Source organism: Lathamus discolor, chromosome 6, assembly GCF_037157495.1.
Source record: "Lathamus discolor isolate bLatDis1 chromosome 6, bLatDis1.hap1, whole genome shotgun sequence".
NCBI lineage: Eukaryota > Metazoa > Chordata > Aves > Psittaciformes > Psittacidae > Lathamus > Lathamus discolor.
Window position 1 is genome coordinate 84,382,311 of NC_088889.1, and position 14,050 is coordinate 84,396,360.

General features: G+C 44.8%; 1 pseudogene; it reads right to left on the reverse strand.

Annotated features, from left to right (window-relative positions):
- Positions 1-74: 74 nt before the first annotated feature.
- Positions 75-11,093, reverse strand: LOC136017513 (ubiquitin carboxyl-terminal hydrolase 42-like; annotated as a pseudogene).
- Positions 11,094-14,050: the final 2,957 nt, after the last annotated feature.

Genomic DNA, 14,050 nt, shown 5'->3' on the forward strand with positions numbered 1-14,050 from the left:
AGACAAAACCAGACAACTGAGACTTCAGACAAGTGACAGTATATTAAGAAAATGGAATTAAAATATATGGATTTTGTCTTGGCGGTGAATGTTTCAATAATAAATTCAAAGTTTTGATGGTCAACATCAATAAAGTCCAGTCTGAAGATAAAAGAGTCGTTGTTTTTGAAGGTAAAGACTCATCTTTTTTGATGGTAAAGCCAGGTTCGATGGTAAACAGTCAGGTTTGATGCAAACGGTCACGTTTGGTGGTAAAAAGTCACATTTGATGGTAACGAGTCAGTTTTGATGGTAAAGGCAGCTTCGATGGTAAACAGTCAGGTTTGGTGCTAAAGTGCCAGCTTTGATGGTAAAGCCAGGTTTGACGGTAAACAGTCAGGTCTGGTGGTAAAGAGTCAGTTTTGACGGCGAAGACAGGTTCGATGGTAAGCAGTCAGTTTTGATGGTAGAGTCATTCTTGATGGTAAACAGCCAGGTTTGATGGTAAACCATCAGCTTTGATGGCACACAGTTTTGATGGTAAAGAGTCAGGTTTGATGATAAGACGTAGTTGGTTTTGACAGTAGGTTTAGTTTGGGTATCGAAGGATTCCATCAGTGAGCTTTGTATCTGAAAGACAAAAGAAAGCAATGTCAGTCCATGTCATGACGTTCAACGCCAAACCCTGTCTCAGTGGTTAGGTTTCTGAAAGAGAGGTCTCAAGCCTGCACACAGCTCCATCTGCTCTGTGACTATATTATCTGACGGACTTGAGAAGGTAGCTTCCCCACATCCAAACAGACTGCATTTTGGATCTATGCTAAAGTGAAAGTTCCTACTTCAGACCCCTTTATTTAGTATTTTTAAAGACGGACCTTCCACAAGAGGAAGTTCATGAACATCTATGGACTTGAGGAAATACTAAAATTCTCCAGACTTAACAAATGGCTTTTCACAGCCCTCATATCCCACTTGTGTTGCAAGCAGTGGACCAAAGTGGGGTTCTGTCACTGTGTTTATCGGTTAACATCTCTCACGTCTACACAAATAGCGCACTAATCTTAACGGCCCTGGCCTGTGTAGTGGGGTGCAAGACATTTAACTTCTTCCTCTACTTTTGACTGGTTTAGAAATAACCAGAGTTGGCCACCTGCTGGCAAAAGCATTCACTAAAGCCAAACCAGTCCTAGTCATTGTCAATGTGAAACACAAGGCCATCCAAATCCTGAGGTCTGAGGGAAACATGCAGGTTAAAAATAGGAAAAGGGATGCAGTGTTTGATGTGTGTATGAAGTGTTATTTACTTTACCACAGGTGATGGCTTGCTGTGTGCCAGCTATTTTGCAGTAATTTCTGCACATCTGACTTCAGATGCAACAGACATAAGCCCTCAGATTAAATAACAGTAAGTCTTGGTTTGTACACAAATCCTTACGGGGACTAATTGTGGAATATGTGGAGTTAAAAATATGTAACTGTTGTAACCTAATCAAGAACAGTGCGCGGATGCGGTTCTGTCCTGGGTTCAGCAGGCTGGGCTTAAACCAGGACAGGTTCTTAACTTTGTGCTCCAGATCTAGCGTTCTAACGCTATTCAGCAACATCTTCCTACGTTTGCTTGACCAACCTAATGACCAGCCTAATGACCAACCCGCAGGCGGATTATTATTATAAATCACTTAGACACAATGGGAAAAAGACAGGCATGAGAAACATTCAGAGAAGAGTTAGGGAAAAAATTGCAGATTATGCTGGAATCCCTGTTTACCTGTAATCCGTCTCTTGATATTTATCATCTATCTTGCGGCGTTTCCTTTCCACTTCGCTTTCGCCTCCTTCTGTGTCACTGTATTTCCTCTTGCCAAGCCTCAGTTTCTTATTTTCCCAGAAAGCGTTGTCAAATTGTGCACGAGCTGAGGCAGGTGGAGGTGCGTGCCCTTCCCGAGAGTGTTTTTCAGACTGCTGCGGAGGTACTGAACAATGACGGAGGTTCCCTCTGTGGCTGCTCAAGTCATGCGCTCCTTCCTCTCTGCAGTGAGTGTTGTCAGCCCATCTGCTCTTGCAGGGATCATCCCGCTCTGATTTCGAGAATTGACTCCGTTTGTCAAAGTCTTTGTCAGAATGAGTGTACTTCCTCTCTCTACCATTTCCTGTTCTACGAGCAGAGTCATAATCCTCGTAATATCTGCATTTTTCCCATCTCTGTGCTTCATCTTGACAGTATGTTTCCGGGCTCCAGGTTTTCTCTCCTTTGGAACGATAATACTTATTCCTGTCTTGTTCTGTTCTTTCTCTGCTTCGGGATCTATAATCAGAGTATTTTCCCCAGCTTTTGCCATTATTTGGACTGTTTCTTTCATTATGCGAAGGCCTGTATTGGCTCGCACGCATCCTAGGATGGAAAAAAGAGAACAGAGAAAGGATTCCAATGGTAAAAAATGGAAAACCATTCTGTGAAGAAACAGAAGCATTCCAGGAGGCATCTGCCTGTATTTAATATGACAATAACACATGCTCGGTGCTGACATCTGCAATCCTACATGTACAGTGTGGAATTTGCTGTACTAATTTAAAGCTTTCTATTAAATAGTACTAGCAGATGGGTAAAAGAATGATAAACTTGTATGAAATCTTGTTTTCATCAGAGTATACTCAATTTACCTTGTTTTCTCTGACAACCTGTTCAGGTGGTTGCAGGCCAGGGATTCTAAGATTATTTCTTGAGGAATCGGTGACTCAGCTACAGGTATCTACAATTAAAACATAGACGTTAACAAACTAACAAACAAACCACAAAAAAACAAATGTAGAAAACTAATGGGACAGTAGCACAAAGTGTTAATGAGGAAATCTGTGCTGTGTGTTTTCACAGTATTTCACATGAATTAGGAACATTCCTCCTGAATACTAAACACGTCATAGGTGAGAAGTTCTAGATGGAGCATACATAACTTGCTCGTGAAAGCAATCCATTTGTTTTAGCAAAGAAAATCTCAGAAGGTTTAGCAGGTTGGACTTGGCAAGCAAAATCATCAAGTTTCTGTCCCTTTTGTTTAAATCCAATATCTAAACTAATAGCACCATTTAGTGAATCATTTTGTGGCAGCTCATGATGGGATCTCTCTTCTTCAGCACTCTCACAGAAAGAATGGGAATTCTGCAATGTGCCAACCACCTTCCCCATTACAATTCCATATGAAGATATGCTGCAATTCCTTTTCAACACGCCATTCGACTCCACAGACTTTCCTGAAGACTCTGCACTGGAAGGGACTAGAGCATCGGAGCCGACTGTAGGACTTACATTCACTGCTGGCTCTACAAACATTTCATCAGGAACTTCCTGTTTGGAAATGTCAGCAGCAACTGCCACTGTAGATGCATTTGAGGAAGACTCTGCTCTGAGAGAATTTGTAATTGTGGAGGAAGGAACGGCCTTGCTGAGATCCTCATTCTCCAAAGCACTGGTAACACAGCCAGGTTGTGACACAGTCTGAAGCTCAGGCAATTTGTTAGGAATACTGATAGTGATCTTCTGGGCTTTCGATGGATCCGTAGATGAAGGCCTGGTCATTTCCACGTTTCGAATGCAAGCAGTTGGTGGAGCTGAAGATGGCTTGTTTATGATCATACCAAGAGGATTTGTATCTCCTTTTAGGGGTCCATTTCCATTTAAACAACTTGATTTCTGTATTGAAAAAGAAAAGATTGCAAGATGAATATGTGCAATCACACAGCACTTATTAAAACATTAAATTCTCCTACTAAATATTTCTAAAAATTGCCTCACCACCTAAGAAGATAAACACCTCACTTCCAATATAAACCTAAGTCCAACAAGTGCATTTAATTCCTGCTGCTTTTGGTTTACTGCATCTTGGTATCAAATGAGCCTCATTTTTTAAAACCCACTCAAACAACTTAACATTGACTACAGCTCTTCCCAAATATGTTTATTTTCCCCTTTAAACATTCCCTGAAAACACTGCAATAATTGCTCTGCTACTCAGGACCAAGAAAAATCTTTCTCACTGTCTCAGCTAAAGCAACACTGACGGAGAGTGATATTTAATTATTATTACTACTGCTATTGTTCTTATCATCATCATCATCAAGAATTAATAGACTCCTTCAAGTGTCTCAAAAGCGTAGCTGTCAGTGCTTTAGAAAGCACTTTGAGTTGGAAGTATAATGAAGTAGCATGGCTGCACAGTTTAGGATTAGCCACTGTTTCAATAATTCTGGCTGTCGCATGACGGTTGTGAAGAAAGCTGTAGTGTGGGAGGGAAAATAGAACTCGATGCTATAAAACAATACCCCCCACACATCAAAAGAAAACAACATTATCAATTTGGTGTCATTATTTACTCCCTGCAAATTACCTTAACCATATGAGGAGGAAGTCGTGGTCCCGTAAATCCAGCCTGCTTACTCTTAGGCCCCCGCTGACCAAGGAATGAACGGGCATAAGACGGTGCTGGTAAGGAAAGCCCACATTCTCCAAGTGTCAAATCATAGCGCCTTGGGAAAAAAGCAGTGATCTCAGTTTAGAGTTTTTCTTTCAGTCTATTCTTGGATTAAAACCCCAACTATAATTTTAAAGGAACAGATGATGTGACACAGAAGACATATATAAAAGACTCAACCAAGACTACAAAGTAAGAAATAGACAATGGTCTCCCTACAATGACTGTGCTTGTCAGAGCAACAACTCCCCCTTACACCTTCTATGGCGTAATTTCTCCTCTTCTATATTAGACAGCTACATAGAGCAGATGTAGAGCAATATGCACAAGCTCACCAGTTTAAGGGCAAACAATGAAAGACAGTAAATGACAGCGGTAAGTTCAGGTTAGACAGAACTGAATTACACAAACAGTAAACTTTGCCTAGGACAGAAAGAAAAACACTTGGAAAGAAAGAAAAGTATCAGTAACAGGAAATATATTCTGAAAGTAAATATATTCTGAACAGAGTCAGTAGTTGGTATTACCTGATATAAAAAAGTACATAAGCTTGCTGATTGAGAACTGTTTTGATATCAGAACGCTCCACTATGGCATCATTCATTCGATACCAAAATCCATTGCCGGCCTGCAAATAAAAGACAGTGATACCTTCAGACAAAATGCATGTTGTCGAAATGACATCACAGGCGGAACACTACAGCACAAAACGTACCAAACAGATCGAACAGAACACATCATTCAACCTTTCTCCATCAAAATGGTGGCTGCCAGTAACATTCATTTTCTTTGTTTATTTTACCCTGTTGGAAATCAAGCCGATACCCACCTTTATGAAGCAGATATAGTGTCCTGCATTACAGCTGAAACCAGAATGAACAAGAACTGCATATAAAGAATAGATGAGTGGTTCTCCCGTTGACTGGGACATATATGCTCGGAGATCCAAATATTCAGGGTAGTTTACGTGCTAAAAGAAAACAGGAAGATTCAAATATTACCCTGAAACGCTTCATGGAACAGCCTGAGGAAAACCCTTCTAAGAACACAGGCTAGGATCACACAAATATATTCTTCATTCATTTAAAAATACCTATTCTCAGAAACAACATTTAATAATTTAAGCTGCAGAGAACTGTTTTCTACAGAATTAGCTCTAAGAATGACGTCTACTCTTAGGGTTACCGTAAGCCATAGTTGCTAGATTGACGCTTCTTAGACAATTGTTATTATAGTTACAGCCTGCAAACACTAACAACTTTTAAATCAGAGAATCACAGAACAGTTAGGGTCAGAAAGGACCTTAAGATCATCTAGTTCCAACCCCCCTGCCATGGGCAGGGACACCTCCCACTAAACCATGCCACCCAAGGCTCTGTCCAACCTGATCTTTAACACCGCCAGGGATGGAGCATTCACAACTTCCCTGGGCAACCCATTCCAGTGCCTCACCACCCTAACCACCCTAACCCTAATTTCTTCCTTATATCCAATCTAAACTCCCCCTCTTTAAAATGATCTTTTCTTGGGGAAATCTCCCATTCCAAGAAGATAAAGAACATAGATATACAGAAGATAAAGCTGCTTTACAGCTGCAAATATACCTTGCTGATCTTGCCACCACTAAAATCTGCAAATCTTTTCAGCGACATGATAAGAACTTTGGAGGAACGATGTATTGTGTACCTCTTGGAGGCAGGAACCATGTTTGTGCACCTTAAAAGCAAGCACAGACAAATGTTTAACAGCTAATTCTTCCCCCTCCCAAAATTCAAACAAGTTTACGTCTCTCACGCAGGCTTATGAACCCATACGCCGCACTTTGGGTTTGTTAACAGACAGAAGGTAACAGCATGTAAGCGGACAGCTCTACAAAACAAAGGTCTTAGAACATTCTCTTTTCATAGCCAAGCAAACATCTGAGCATCTATCCTAATGACAAAAAGGAGAGGCTTCCCAACAATTCAGCACGAGAACCGTGCAAGACATTTTTTAGCGAGTCATTAGAGGCTGCTCATGTTAACGACCACCGTTCACATGCACTGAGACCCAATCCCAGTTTCTTCCACAGGGAACACTAGGACCTTCAGCGAGCTGATGTTGCCTCCCACCCCAAATCGTTGTCCTTAGCTCCGTGCTTCAGCTCACCACTACTTAGCAGACACCCCCTTTAACTTCTGGCCAGATGAACATTTCTGTGTGCAGCCTCACAATTACGAAGGCTAATAAACCCCAGTGCAGGTGGCAGTAGGAATAAAAGTCTAATAGGAGCTAATGGCCGCAATTCTTCTCTTTCCAGATATTCATGTGATAACATGAAATGCGTTCTCTTGGACTCTGATGGAATTAGTAAGAATCTTACTTGCTGCACTTATAGCTGTTTTCTCCACCCAGTTGTTCAGGTTTCACAACTTGTTCCAGCGCCTTGGTGACAGACGTAACGGTCTGGATGAATAAAAAAGTAGAGCACTAAGTCACTGGAAATGCAAAATTTCAAACACTTCCTGCTAGTTAACGAGAGAACCTTGCTAGCGCATCCTCAAGTGACCTACTGTCAACCGGCAACAACTGTGAAGGAGGCAGAAACCTCAGAGTACGCTGAGCATTTACCTCCTGTGGAAATGATGCTACTTTGAAATAAGAAAATAAAGTCTGCAGTGCCACAGACAGCATCTGTACTATGCTATGGCATCAATAATGAGAACGATCAAACCCATCAGCCTAACGATAGATGTATAGATGCTGAAGCAGAATAATCGAGAAGTCTGAGAGTATAGGCGTTTGTCTAGATGTAATTACTGTTTTTACAGCTTAAACCCACTGCAGACAGGGAGAGCACCTAGATGCCTTCCACACAAGGCCAAAGTCCAATCCACTCCCACCCAACGCCAAGCTCTTTCCTTTTAGCAGTATATATTTTTAAGTAAAATGCCTTTACTTGGAAAGCTCTACAGGTCCTTCTACAGCTCGACCCGTATTCACAAAACACCTTACCTCTATATCCAGAGTAATACTGAGGAATGGTTCGTGCCTATCCGAAACGGCTTGGCAGTTCAAGCATTTTACTGGAATCAAAATACGAATGCTTAACACTGACTGGACAAATTGAAAGTCTTCATACATTTTACTTTAGTCAAAGTACAGAGGCCTTTACTACAGACGAACAGACACAGACCAGTTCAAAGGACAGGAAGATTTTTAACAAGTACCTCGGGATCTTAGGTATCCTCCAAATATTTGATAAATAAGTGTGGTGGCGTGAGAAGATGTGTCCCATCTGGAAAGAAATGGTAAATCAGACCTCAGATGATGCGAGGCTCAGAGTTAACTCTTCAAACAGTTTTTACCAAGGACATTCGTTTTAATGTAGTATGGTAAAGAAAGGAGTAAAAGGGGCTAGAGAACATCTAAAAGTTAAATAATGTTTATGCGTACATGGTTCTTCCATTCAAGCAAGCTCTCTGCAAAGCATCAACAAGTGAAGGACAAGAATTCATGTGCATCCTCCGTGATGAACAGATTATAAGAACTAGGATGGAAAAGTAAGCGAGTAACTAGCAGAGCAGGTAACCCTACAGATACCAGACCACTTCCTGAGCAGGGTTAGCATTCAGAGACTTGTGAGTAATGGAAGCCATAAACACAAAGGTGAAATGTACTTTTCTCTGCACAACACAGAAGACCTGGCTAAGTCTGTGTATTATAAAAACCTCCTCAAAACCGATTGTTACAAGTAGATTTTTAAGCAGATAAAAACTACAGGTTTTCCAACACCAGTCCTTCAGTTGCCTTAGGGGACTCACAAAATGGCAGCCTAGTGCTGAAGGCTTTATTCATCACAACCCTGATGAATAAAGCATCCCTGATTCATCACCTCTTCGGCGGCAAGCGGTGGGCATTCGTTCTCTCCGCATTCCTAAGTATATTTCCTATTTATCAAGGGGCGGAGAGAAGCGGCAGGAACGTTTCATTTTTCTAACCTTAGTCCCGCCTCTCCCAGGTCCTTGGGGGGATATTCAGTTGTTTCCTGCCACCTGAGGAGAGGCGGATTTCTCTGCAAGGAGTTGCTCTTTCAGGGCTAATTGCAAGCAGTTAGCCTGATTTTTCTCTTTGTCTAACGGTTCTTTTAAGTTAACTGCCTGGTCCCGCAGGGCTCGGACCAGCTCTTGTAAAGTTTGTACGAACTGAGATTCAGCTGTTCGTTTTTTCTTCGCCAGCCTCCAGTGCAGCAGCCAAGATGGCGCCCAGTACGGCACAGACAAGCGAGTTACCCTTTTCGGGCCGCGGTTTTGCGTCCGTTTGCAGGGCGCTTATTCGGTCTGTTACACTTGGCAAATTATGCCAGTTTTTCTCGGCCCGTTCTGCCCCTGGCAGAGAGGGCCGAGCCTTCTGTTTCTCTAAAAGACCACACAACACATCTCTGCCCTCAGGGGCAGCTTCACTGCTATCCATTTCTGAACGGGACGATGGCCTCAGGGAGGCAGCGCGATTTGCTTCAACAAAACTCACCTCTGAAGTCCCTGACAGGCACGCACCTCATGCAAACCGAGTTAAATACAGCAATAGGTTGGGGTTGTCGTCTCAGGGAGCAGCACGTCTGTCGCGGTTTAAACCGATCCACACAGCTCGTCCACTCACCCCCCCCCCCCCGACACTCCCCACTCCCGACGGGGAGGAGAATCAGGAGAATGTAACTCCCACGGCTTGAGATAAGAACAACCCAGTAACTAAGGTATAACACAAATCACTACTGCTACCACCAATGATAATCCTGATAAGAGAAAATAACAAGAGAATACAATACCACCGCCGAAAGACTTCGACCCCCCCCGAAGAGAGAGAGTGCCCTTCCGGGTAACTCCCAGTTACCTCCCTGGGCACGACGTGCTGTGGTATGGAATACCTCTTTGGCTAGCTTGGGTCAGGTGTCCTGTCTCTGCTTCCTGCCGGCCTCCCCTCGTCTCCGGCAGAGCATGAGACTCACAAAGTCCTTGGCCAGAATAAACATTACTTAACAACAATTAAAAACAATCGGTGTTATCAGCTCTCTGCCCAGGCTGGAAGTCAAAATACAAAGCTTGCCCCAGTTACTAAGAAGGAGCAAAACGGCTCCTGGTAAACCCAGGACACTCTTTCAACAAAATCACAGAAACCCAAAGGTTGGAAGGGACCTCAAAAGATCATCTAGTCCAACCCCCCTGCAAGAGCAGGGTAACCTAGAGTACATCACACAGGAACTTGTCCAGGCAGGCCTTCAATATCTCCAACATAGGGGACTCCACAACCCCCCTGGGCAACCTGTTCTAGTGCTCTGTCACTCTCACAGTAAAAAAGCCTCTCCTAATGTTCACATGGAACCTCCTATGCTCCAGTTTACACCCACTGCCCCTTGTCCTATCACTGAAAAGAACCTAGCTCCATCATCCTGACACTCACCCTTTACATATTTGTAAACATCGATGAGGTCACCCCTCAGTCTCCTCCAAGCTAGAGACCCAGCTCCTTCAGCCTCTCCTCATAAGGGAGGTGTTCCACTCCCTTAATCATCTTTGTGGCTCTGCGCTGGACTCTTTCAAGCAATTCCCTGTCCTTCTTGAACTGAGGGGCCCAGAGCTGGACACAATATTCCAGATGCGGCCCCACCAAGGCAGAATAGAGGGGGAGGAGAACCTCTCTTGACCTACTAACCACACCCTTTGTGATACATCCTAGGATGCCATTGGCCTTTTTGGCCACAAGGGCACATTGCTGGCTCCTGGTCATCCTCCTATCCACCAGGACCCCCAGGTCCCTTTCCCCTTCACTACTTTCCACCAGGTCAGCCCCCAACCTGTACTGGTACATGGGGTTGTTCTTCCCCACATGCAAGACTCTACACTTGCCCTTGTTGAATTTCATCAAATTTCTCCCCGCCCAACTCTCCAGCCTGTCCAGGTCTCGCTGAATGGCAGCACAGCCTTCTGGTGTGTCAGCCACTCCTCCCAGTTTAGTATCATCAGCAAACTTGCTGAGGGTACACTCAGTTCCCTCATCCAGGTCGTTGATGAAAATTTTAATCAGCACTGGTCCCAGCACCGACCCCTGAGGTACTCCACTAGTCACAGACCTCCAGCTAGATTCTGCCCCATTGACCACAACTCTCTGCCTTCTTCCCTTCAACCAGCTCTCGATCCACCTCACTACCTGATCATCAAGCCCACACGTCCTTAGCTTATCTATGAGGATGCTGTGGGAGACAGTATCAAATGCCCTACTGAAATCAAGAAAAACCACATCTACTGCTCTACCGTCATCCATCCACCTAGTCACTTCCTCAGAGAAGGCTATAAGGTTGGTCAAACATGACTTCCCCTTGGTAAAACCATGTTGGCTGCACTTAACGATACCCTCATCCTTGATATGTCTAGAGATGGTGTCACGCATAAGTTGTTCCATCACCTTTCCAGGGATGGAGGTAAGGCTGACCGGTCTGTAATTACCCGGGTCCTCTTTCTTGCCCTTCTTATAGACTGGCGTGACACTTGCCATCCTCCAATCCTCAGGCACCTCTCCTGTTTCCCACGACTTACCAAAGATGACGGAGAGTGGCCGAGCAATGAACTCCACCAGCTCCCTCAGCAGCCGTGGGTGTATTCCATCCGGACCCATCAATTTATAGATGTCCAGACTGCTTAACTGATCCCTAACCCAATCCCCATCTACCAAAGGAAACTCCTCCTTTGTCCTGACTCCTTCTGGGGCAGAGCAGGTAACCCTACAGATACCAGACCTCTTCCTGAGCAGGGTTAGCATTCAGAGACTTGTGAACAATGGAAGCCATAAACACAAAGGTGAAATGTACTTTTCTCTGCACAACACAGAAGACCTGGCTAAGTCTGTGTAATATAAAAACCTCCTCAAAACCGATTGTTACAAGTAGATTTTTAAATAGATAAATCTACAGGATTTTCAATGCCAGTGCCTGCAGTTGCCTTAGGGGACTCACAAAATTGCAGCCTAGTGCTGAAGGCTTTATTCATCACAACCCTGTCTTAGCACAACAAATGAGAACTGCGTTTTCTAACTTGGGGGTTTTTTATTCTGAAGAAAAGGGGGGAAGGACAGAAGACACACTTACTTAGCTCTCCCTGGCCAAAAGGCTTGGGATTTTCAGAGGTTTTAGAAGAAAGAGAACCTCTCGGTACTTTCTCTGCATCTTCCTCAGGTTGTACTTGGCCCAAGGTTGGGGTGCATGCTGTTGTTTTCTTGGCAGGCCACCTAAATGACAGCTTTTCAAATACTGAAGATATTCTCCTCATTGTAGTCATTGTCTGTAACAGAAGCAATATTTTTTGACTTAAGAATATCAAGAAGCATTCCAGAAGGAAATTCTGTCACTCACTATCAAAGAAATAATTTGAAGAACTAAATAGCTGGGAAGAAATATTAAAACAAACCCCAAACGACAACAACCAAGCTAAAAACCCCACTCACAAAACTGAATGTAAGTGGGGAGTAGCGATTACGCATTTGTCTCATGACAAAACAAACATTTGCAGCAGTGATTGTAAAACAATACCGTACACAAAAAGACCTACGTAGAAATAAGGAGCAATGCAAAGCTACTACTGGTAGGCATGAAGGCACTTCTATGTCTCTAAATTGCAAACTACATTTCCACACTGCAACACTACCGTAAGAAAAAATATCCAAACCGATTACAAAAAAAGAAAAGAAAAAAGAGGAACATCCCGAACACAAACACGCCGCACTCGTGTACTGTCATAAAAGAGAATCCAGCTGCCAAGCTGGGAAACTCGCAGTTATTCCAGTTAAGGAAGATCTTAACGGGAAGCCAGTTAGGTACACGAAGGGGAGAGGCACTCGAAGCTCTCATTCCCCGCTGCCGCAGCCCAGCAACGCTTCCTGGCACTACTGGCGACCCCGAGATCGGGGACCGCGAGTTGTACGGAGCAGCGAGAGCGGCCCCGGGGCCTGCGTCTCTCCGCACCTGGGCCGGGTCTGTGTCCGCCCAGGGGCGTGTGCCCGGTGTTTCAGCGCGGTCTGAGGGTCTGCCTCTCCCTTCCGTCCCCAGCGCCAAGCATCAAGCACCTACCCGCTCACCCGCTGCTCTGCCCGTCCGAGGGGTTTTGGTCCCTAAAAGCGTTGTGGCACCGCTGCTCTCACGGACCGGCGCGGCACGGCTTCACATCTCCTCGTCCTTCTCACTCCACCTCACGCTCCGACCCAGCCCCGCTCGGTAATTCCGGCCCGCGGCAACCGGTGCTGCGGGGGCAGGGGTAGCGCCGCGTCGCCTCAGCCCCCTCCCGCCCCGTCCCGGTCCTGCCTGTCCAGCCCGTGGTGGCGGCGGTGGCGGCGGCCGTGCTGGCTCCGTCCGCCCCGTACTGGGCACGTTCCCCAGCCCCGCCCCGCCGGGGAGTCCCGCTCCTCCGCTGCCCGTCAGGCAGGACGGCAGCGGCCGGGTGCCCAACCAGCGCCACGGCGGCCGCCGGAGCCGAGCTGAGCCGAGCTGAGCCGAGCTGAGCCGGCCGCTCCCGCCGCTCTCTTTCCCTTCCTTTTGCCGTGCCGGCTCCGCTCAGCATCTGAACTGCGTGGCCGCTTCCATCAGCCACGGTGCCAGTGCAGTGCAGGCAGAGAAGTGTACAGAAAACTTCAGCTCAGCCGGACTGACTTAAAATTGACACTATTCTGACAAAATAAGCTCCGTGTTGCTTCACATTTTGAACCGCTTTAAACTGGTACAAAACCGAACCTCTGTCAACTGAGCAGCATTTATAATGCTTTCTAGAGGAAAACAATGCATAGTTTTAACATTTACTACATACCTATGTGGATATGCTGGCTGGAAAAGCTTGGTCTCTTGTAGACCAAATCCTACAAACTAAGACTTGTGGCTTACAAGATCCATTTCCATAGTTTCTTGTAAAATGTTTCTAGCTACAGTTTGAATATAAAAATGTAAATGCTGCACAGATAGGGACTGATTTAAGTATTAGTTGGTGTACACAAGTGATTTGCATGACATACTCTGTATCAACCGTTGTTAAAAATGTAGTGTTCGATGTAAATCCACTGCAATAGTAACATTTTCATTTATCAGGAGGACCTGTTGATTCAGCCTGGGGACTTCCTCTAAAGTGTGAAACTCGACTGTTGCATAGCTCCTTATTTACCAAGAATACATGGGAGGTGCGTGCTGATTTACTTGTTTAAGAGGTTAAGATCTGATTTTGCAACTGCTCTTGTAAGTAAAAGGCCTCTTTGCCTACCTTTAAGCACACTGATTTAAATTGACAGGTTGAATTTTTCAGAGAGAAAACTCCTCAGCTGCAAAATCAGTTGTTTTCGTAAGGCTGAACACTCATAGCTGTGCTGCTATAAATGTTACTCCGGTAAGAGCTGGTTTCCCACCCTAAATTAAGGAGGAATTTTGTCCATTGCTTTCCATGAGCTTCAACCAAATGTAAGGCAAGTAGCGGGACAACTCAGATCGCTTCTCCTCAAGTCGATTAATTAGACCAGACAGATTAGTCAGATGAACTTTATTTCATAGAGGTTCCCACTCACTGATCTCCTGATGCAGGACCAGCGAATATGAAGTGCAC